The 8,575-nt window shown below is 39.3% G+C and overlaps 1 pseudogene; it reads left to right on the top strand.

Annotated features, from left to right (window-relative positions):
* Window positions 1–491: 491 nt before the first annotated feature.
* On the top strand, window positions 492–8,340 carry LOC116685466 (arachidonate 15-lipoxygenase B-like; annotated as a pseudogene).
* The last annotated feature ends 235 nt before the right edge of the window (window positions 8,341–8,575 follow it).

Below are 8,575 nucleotides of genomic sequence, written 5' to 3'. Positions count from 1 at the left end.
CTTTAGTTTTTTTTCTGGTAATCCATAAATACAAGAGACAAAATATTATTTTGAAACAAACTGATGATTTTCATTCCTTCTTGTTTACCTTACTTAAAAATTGTTATATTATAAAATCTATATCTTTTCTTTGAAGAAACTATTGAGTAGTGTGAAGTCACTCAAATTGTTCAAACGGTAAAGATGAAAAGTTTGTATTTTCTGTACTGGTGTTTGATGTTGGTGTTTTTACTCTCTGTGTGTTCTGAGTGACAGTGTGTGTTATCTCCGTGAGGATTGTTCATAGTGTATCGTTGCACTGAGCCTGTTTTGAGACATGTGTTAAGAGTTGTGTTGCTTGGAATGAGTTTTGCAGGAGATGTGAACTGTTTTGCTCCGGTGACTATTGGTAATGCAGACTGTAGTTAGAGTGTTGCACATGTCTTCAGTTGTGCCCACTGTTGTTTAGCAATTTAAAAAAACTGTAACGTAAGTTGCTTTGTATTGTAATGTCAAGTAATGTATCAATGTTTTCAAACCATTTCTTTTATTACTCCAGGTGTCTAGTTATACTTTGTTTCTGCCCTGTCTCCATTGGAAAGCTGGTCCTGATAGAGCGGACAACAGAGTCTCTCCACTGTTCTTTCAAGACTCCTGGTACCCTGCCAAGGTGGAAGTAAAATCTCCTGAGGGAATACCTACACCTTTCCCATCTATCGCTGGTCACAGACGACATGGTGCACTGTTCCGAGAGGGAAAAGGTTTGTGGAAATTAGCTTACAGTTTTTAACAAATTGCTATGACAGATTTTTCAATACTTTTAACAATTTTCCAAAACTCTTAACACCAGTTAGCACTACATCCGCATTGTGTAAGCTATACTATAACACTATTATGGTAAAGCATACTATTTCTTGTTGCTTTAACACATAATGCATATAATTAACACAATTTAAAATGCGTAAACCTCTTTTACACACAAGCTCAAACAAGACCAAACACTAGATTTTACTGCCAAATTTACCAATGCTTTAACACTGTATGTCAGAACAGATAACACTATGTTTCTAAACCTAACCTTGCAGGCTAAAGTGAACAACTATTCATATTGAATTGAAACACAGATATATTCCCTGTTTTTTTATTCCATTGCTAATGAGAAACAGCTTATTTTGGCTGGTCTTGGCTGGAAAGGAACAATGTAGAGCAACACAATGAGCGAAAGAAAGAAAGAAAGAAAGCGAAAGAAAGAAAGAAAGAAAGAAATGCCTGCACGAGGAAAATTATCAGGACAAGGAAGAGTGGGGCAAGGTAGAGGGAAGAGGAGTTAGAATGCGTGGTGGCGCTCAAAGAAGGACCAGAGCTAGGGTAACTGATCAGATAAGACCTACTATCCATCGACCATGTCATAAACCACGGGCTATCATACAGAGAGGCTGGTGAACGAGTACAGCCAAATATCAGCCGGGACACCATGCATCTACTGTCCGTATTTCCAGAGAAACCAACAGGTAGGATATTGCTTTCTCCAACAGTAAAGTGTAAATACTGTAAAATTACCATTTCAGTATTAGAGTGACTTTATGTCTGGACATTCAGTCCAGAGTTGTAGAGGACAACCTTGTCTTTGGGAACATTGCAGCAATCAGCATAACATCCATCTCTCGGACTCTAGCTAAACACAGAGTCCAAATGAAACAACTATACAAAGTTGCTTTTGAAACAGTGAACGCATCAAAGAGCTCCGTCACCAATACGTCCAGGTAAGGTTATGCAATACAGTCATTACTGTAAACTACTCTATAAACCTGGAGTACATTAGGACATACAGCAGATATACACACACTGTGTCTAATTACTTTCAGAGAGTCATGGAGTTGGAGGCCAATCAAGTCCCACATGAAATTATCTATGGTGACGAGTTTGGCTTCAACTTGGCGAAAAGGCGTTGCCGTGGGAGAAACGTAATAGGAAAAAAGGGGCCCAGTTACCGTGCCGGGCCAGAGGGGAGGTAACATCACCATGTGCGCCGCAATCTCCGACAATGGTGCACTCCTGCATAAATGTGAGATTGGCCCCTACAACACTGACCGCCTTCTTCTGTTTTTAGAAGACCTGCACCAAAGACTGGTGCCAGAGGTAGAAAGGGGGCAGGTGGGAGACCACTTGCCAATAAATGTCATCACATGGGACAATGTGGCATTCCACCATTTCCATCCAATCACAGCCTGGTTTGACGCCCATCCAAGGATGATGTCCCATTTCCTTGCCCCTTACTCTCCTTCCACACCTCATTGAGGAGTTTTTTCTCAGCCTGGAGATGGAAGGTTTTTGACCATCGTCCACATGACCAAATGTCCCTCCTGGATGCAATGGATGCTGCATGCCAAGACATCACAGCTGAACACTGCCAGGGGGGGATGAGGCATGCAAAAAGATTCTTCCCACGATGCCTCGCCAGAGAAGCTATCAGGTGTGATGTGGATGAGAACATGTGGCCAAATGCAGAAGACCGAGCAGATTAGAAGATTACTTTTTTTATTATTATTATGGTGTTCTTTCTGTTTGTATATCTTGCAGTAATGTCCTTCTGCAAATAAAGTCTTTACTGCAGCAATTCTGTCTCTGTATTTTTTTTTTTGCATTTGCAAAACACACTATGATCAATACAATATACTGTCTATACTACTGTCTGTAAAACGGCATACCTGACACATCTAAAATAATGCAGTTTCTGTAAGGTCAGCTAATAATGTTTTTTTTTTTGTCTTTGTGTTATGATTGACTAAATGTTCCTGTTGGAGGAGAACGTGTTGATTTTGAAACATGTTTACAGTGTTTTGTTAGACATAGTGTGTTGTGTTAGTGTATTATTGTATTTTGAAAATTAGTTTTGGAGTTAAGTTTACAATGTGTGATTTTGAGTATGAAATTAACTGTTTTGCCAATTGTGTTTTGGGTGTGTTGGTGTGTTAAGAGTTTAGGAAACTTGTTAAATGTATTGAAAAATCTGTCATAGCAATTGTAAAAAACTGTAACATCCTGTACGCTGTTCACTGAAAGACATTCTGCAAGCCGGTCTATAAAGAGGCTGGAGTAAATTCATGCCAATATACTGTAATACAGATTTAAACTGTGTTGTGGTTCTTTTTCCAAGCTCTGAGAGTCTTTGACGACAACCATCATCTTGCCATAAAATATCGGCAGCTGGAACTGAAGCAACGAGAGAAGGACTATTGGTGAGAGCTCATAACAACACTGTTTTGTTTTATGCAGTTCAAATCTAACATGCCTCCAAACCCCCTCAACCTTTGGTTAATATACATACATTCATTGCACGTAATGATAAATGAACCAATATAGGATGTTGTTACACCTGCCAGGGTTTATGTAAATGCATTATGCTATAACATATGTTGCAAAATTGCAATATTACGTAAACAAATACATGCCAAGGACAGTACACTATTCTTAGATAAATGGCAGTTACACTGGAATGTTGTCCAAAGTTCCTCAATTCTCTGCTCTTCTATATTTATTCCAGCTGGCATGTGTATGCAGAGGGAATGCCCCACTGCATGAAGGCAGAGAGCCCTAGTTCTTTGCCTTGTGAGGTCCGATTCTCCTTTACTAAGAATACAGAGATTTACTACACTGTCGGCACTGGGTGAGGTCCTCAAATTCTGTCAGGAATCTATCTGTGTTACTATGTACCTGACTATTAAAGAGATTTAAGGCAGTATAATAAAGTTACTCTACTTTTATTTTCTAGGCTGATTGAACTGCAACTTAAGGGTCTGGCCGATCTCAAGGAGAAGTGGACAAATATTGATGATGTCGATCAGGTGTTCTGGTACAAACGGACTGACATATCGGGTACCATCATGGACGTTTCATGACATACTTGATACTGTATTCACAGTTATTCAGCACACTGTATTTATTCAGATATTCGACTGCATTCCTACCTGAAAAAAGAGACAGGAGTAAGTGTGTCTAAACATGTAAGGGTTTTATGCTTTGTCCATGTGTAACACGTTGTTTCCCTTGTTTTAGATGCAGTGTACACCTAAGATGATAACAGTGGTAGAGTAAGATTTTATAGCCAAAGTTTTGAAACTCAGTCAAGTTTAACTCTGATCATTTTCCAGATTATGTCCAGAAACATTGGAAGGAGGATGCTTTTTTTGGCTACCAGTATCTAAATGGTACTAACCCCATGTTGATCCGACGTTGTTCAGCTCTGCCTGATAACTTTCCTGTCACTGACGACATGATCTCTCGCCGTGGATTTAACTTGAGAAATGAAATGAAGGTGAATGTCCTTATCTTGAATGACCATAGTGTTTTAAACAATCTTGTGCTGCCCCATGACATGTTCAATTAAAAAAAATGCATGTGAGTCAAATAATATCTTATCCTCACTAAACTTTCAAACAGAAAGGCAACATATTCCTTTGTGACTACAAGCGTTTGGATGGAGTGAAAGCAAACACCATCAATGGGAAGAAGCAGTACTTGATGGCTCCACTCGTCCTGCTCCACAAAACACCTGATGATGAACTGATTCCAATTGCTATTCAGGTGGGATTAGCACTCAAATGTAGTTTATAGTGAAGCTTTAGGTTAGGGATTAATCCCTCTTCCAGGACTGACAGACATGCACTGATATACTGAATATGTCATATACGGTATACATACAGGGTAGAGGGAAATACCTTAATTACGCTTAGGGAGTGAAAACATACTGCATATGTCGAATGTGGTTTAGAGAAAAAAAATCTATATTTAAAGTATTTTCATTGCAATTGCCAGACAGCCTAAATCCTCTTTCCTTTCGGCAAAGATATAAGAAGTAAGACATAAAATCATTGATGAATGACGATCACTGATCCTGTGCTCTGAACTGGGATTCAATGAAAATATGAATTTCCTCTTAAGGATCAAACTTAAGTAGAATCTAACTGAATAGCAGACGATACCTATAGTACATAGGCAACAACGTACAGCAAATACAGAACATTCTTTTAACATCCAATGAATTGAATAAACCGCATCCCCCTTCCTGCTCCTGCAGCTGAAGCAGACTCCAGCAGAGGACAACCCTATCTTCCTTCCTACTGATTTTGAGTACGACTGGTTGATGGCCAAGATTTTTGTGAGAAGTGCAGATTTCAGTGAGCATCAACTCAATGTTCACCTGTTACGCACTCACCTGCTGGCTGAAGTGTTTGCAGTGGCGCTGCTGCGTAATGTGCCGATGGTGCATCCACTGTACAAGGTAACTGAACGGTGAACACTGAACTTACAGTAGTTGTAGTTTTATCAACTTGACTTGTTTATCTTCCAAAATTCATGAATCATGTTTGGGCGTATTTATTTGCAAGCATTTCTCACTACTAAATGGTATAGAAGCATCAAGATTTCTGACTTTGTCCACATGTAATAGTGTTACTAACAGAGTTCCCTCTTTCCCTCAGCTCCTCATGCCTCACACTCGCTACACTCTGCATATCAACTCCTTAGCTCGGGATCGGTTAATATCTGAGACTGGAGTTTTTACACAGGTATGTAAATACTAAGAAGCTAACTAAACAAAGTTGTTTTTTTCATGTAATTTACAATATTTGTCTCTGACTACATTCCTTACGTGTCTGACTGTTATCTAGTTTGCAGCATCTGGTGGAGAGGGTTTGATGACAATCCTGAAGAGATCACTGGCCTCAGTGACCTACAGCTCCCTCTGCATACCAGAGGACATTGCTGAGCGTGGTGTGGAGGCTCTGCCGAACTTCTACTACAAGGATGATGGACTCAGGCTTTGGGATATCATCCACAGGTAGTACAAGTGTACCCCTACTAGAAAAAAAGGAGCCCAAATCCTGCCCTCTTTAGTAGCTAGCTTTTGTTCTCTTATGTAACACAGATATATAAATAATGTTGAGTCAGCTAACATTTGTCTAGGGTTTCTTGTCCAAAATTTAAAGTCTAAACTACTAATCTGCATCATTTGAGCTCCACCACCCCTATTTAATTCATTTTTCTAAAAACTTTAACATCAGGGCAAACAGCTACAGAACTTGAGGATGTATTTATTTGATTAGGACAATGCACATTAATCAACATTTCTGTAAATGTGCCAGTGTTAGCCAGTCAGCTAATTTTTTGACTGTAGTCCTAGTAACTTAGCATGCATGTCTTTATGGGGGGAAGAAACCGGAGTACCCGGAGGAAACCCCCGCAAACACATGGAGAACATGCAAACTCCACACAGAAAGGCCCGGATTGACCTGGTGCAAACCACTGAGCCACTGTGCTGCTTTGATGAAGTTACCTGAAATCACCTGACGTTACCACGCTATGGGCACGCACTCTACCACGTGAGCTATCCAGGCGCACTAGCTACTGCCTCTTGATTTGAGTAGAGTGGCAGTTGGTTTTGAAATTTTGTGTGCGTACGTGTCAACAACTAGGAATGCGTTTCATATTTTACCAATCTACATTTCTTAAAGGTTTGTGCATGGAGTGCTCAGCTTCTACTACAAGACTGACGCTGAGGTCAAGGAAGACTCTGAACTGCAGAAGTGGATTTCAGACATTTTGAACATGGATTTCTTTCCCAAGAATGCACAGGTTAGCTTTAATTAAGAAAAAGCTCATTGGTGGTTGGAAATTGTGCTTTATGTGTGCATTATTGTATTATATAACTCTTTATTGAAACTCTTTGTTCACTCATGCCTATATGTTGTTTTAGTAGGAGTATGTATATATGTGGTGTATAATTAGTGTGTATATTTTGTTTTTGGTTGTTTTATGTGTAAGCACAGTGTGAGCAACAATGCTCCAAAGAAAAATTCCTTGTATGTGTCCTCATACCTGGCAAATAAAGCTGATTCTGATTCTGATTCTGATACTATCTTAATGAAAATAGAACTCAACTAGTCATCTGGATGTCTTTGAGTCAGTTTATTCTTTCTAATTCTCAGGAATTCCAAAGAGCTTTACCACTGTGGCTGAGTTGATCAAGTTTGTCACCATGGTGATCTTCACTTGCTCAGGACAGCACTCAGCTGTTAATGCTGGACAGGTGAAGCCTTTTTATAATGTTGCTATTTTTGTGGAATGGGTTCATGAGGTGTTGCAGTTTTGTTCTGAACTGAAGAAAGATCGAAGACATTAACAAGACTCTACAGCCATGCTAACAGGTCTGTGAGGCTCCAATTAGTCACAGTGATGCTTTAAACTAAATGCAACCCATGCTAAAATACTTACAATGAAAATACTAACATGCTGACTTTTAGTGTTTATTTTTACCAAGATCACAAACTTAGTTCACCATGTTAACATGCAAACATTTAGTAATTAGCACAAAACACAGAGAACAGCTGAGATGGATGCAGTTTTGCAGGTATTTAGTCATAAAGATTGGACAAATATAATTCTGATGTGATGACGGCACTGGCTGAAAAGTCAGAGGATCACCAAAGTGATTTTGACATGAATGTGTGAACTAGATTTAATGACAATCTCGCAAACAAAGTGGTTAAGTTGAAAACCACAAATGTTAACCTCATGGTGGCAATATGTAAAAAGTTAGGGCATCACCAAAGTCATTAGGATCTATCCTCTGGCGACCATGAATCAGTGTGGACCAAAGTTGTGAACCGACTGACATATTGGCCGACATGGTGTGACTTCAAAGAGTAATACGCACTTATTTGTCAATCATTAATTCATTTGCAGTATGACTATGGTGGCTGGATGCCCAACTGTCCCATGACTCTGCAACTTCCTCCACCAACCACAAAGGGGGAAACAAGCGAGGCCACGATGCTACAGACATTCCCTGACATCAACACAACAGTTCAGGGAATGGCCACCTTGTGGCTACTCAGCAAGAAGTCGTCTGACTTTGTAAGTGCCCGAGATTTTATGAAACATTTTTATATAAATCACCTTTCTGTTCAGGTTGTAGAAAGTAGGTCAGTATGTCATTAGGGCAAAACACCCTCTTTGTGTCACAGAAATAAATCATGACCACTACAACTGTACATTATATTGACAATAGTTTAAGTTCAAACATTTCTAAAGAGTTTTTTAAAATGTATCATTTATCACATCAGGTCCCTCTTGGCCAGTACCCAGATGAGCATTTCAGTGAGAAGATTCCCTGCATGCTGATAAAGGATTTTCAAAAAGAGCTTCAAGACTTAAGTGCGCGCATCAACTTGAGAAACAAGACGCTGGAGGTCCCATACACATACTTGGACCCAGCGGAGCTAGAAAACAGCGTGGCCATTTAAATATCAGAAGGTGTGACCTCCTCAGCTTTTTGCCAAATTCAGCTTCACATTAACAAAAGTGTGAAAGGGAAGAGCTGCATGTTTCTGTTTTTTATTGATACTATAGTGGAAAGAAATGACTGCATGGGATTGTTTATGCAGTTCATAATTATTTTAAATGTAACTTCTTAATAATTTGTCCAAATTGTATACATTCTTCATGTTTTAGAAATTGCTCTTGTAATATTGTCGTGGTAATTTGTGTGTGTGAATTTTTGCATTTGTTCTGTATGGTTTTTCCATTGCTAAACCTA

The sequence above is a fragment of the Etheostoma spectabile genome, unplaced genomic scaffold (assembly GCF_008692095.1).
Source record: "Etheostoma spectabile isolate EspeVRDwgs_2016 unplaced genomic scaffold, UIUC_Espe_1.0 scaffold00569855, whole genome shotgun sequence".
NCBI classification, from domain to species: Eukaryota; Metazoa; Chordata; class Actinopteri; order Perciformes; family Percidae; genus Etheostoma; species Etheostoma spectabile.
This window is presented reverse-complemented; position numbering and strand designations above follow the sequence as displayed.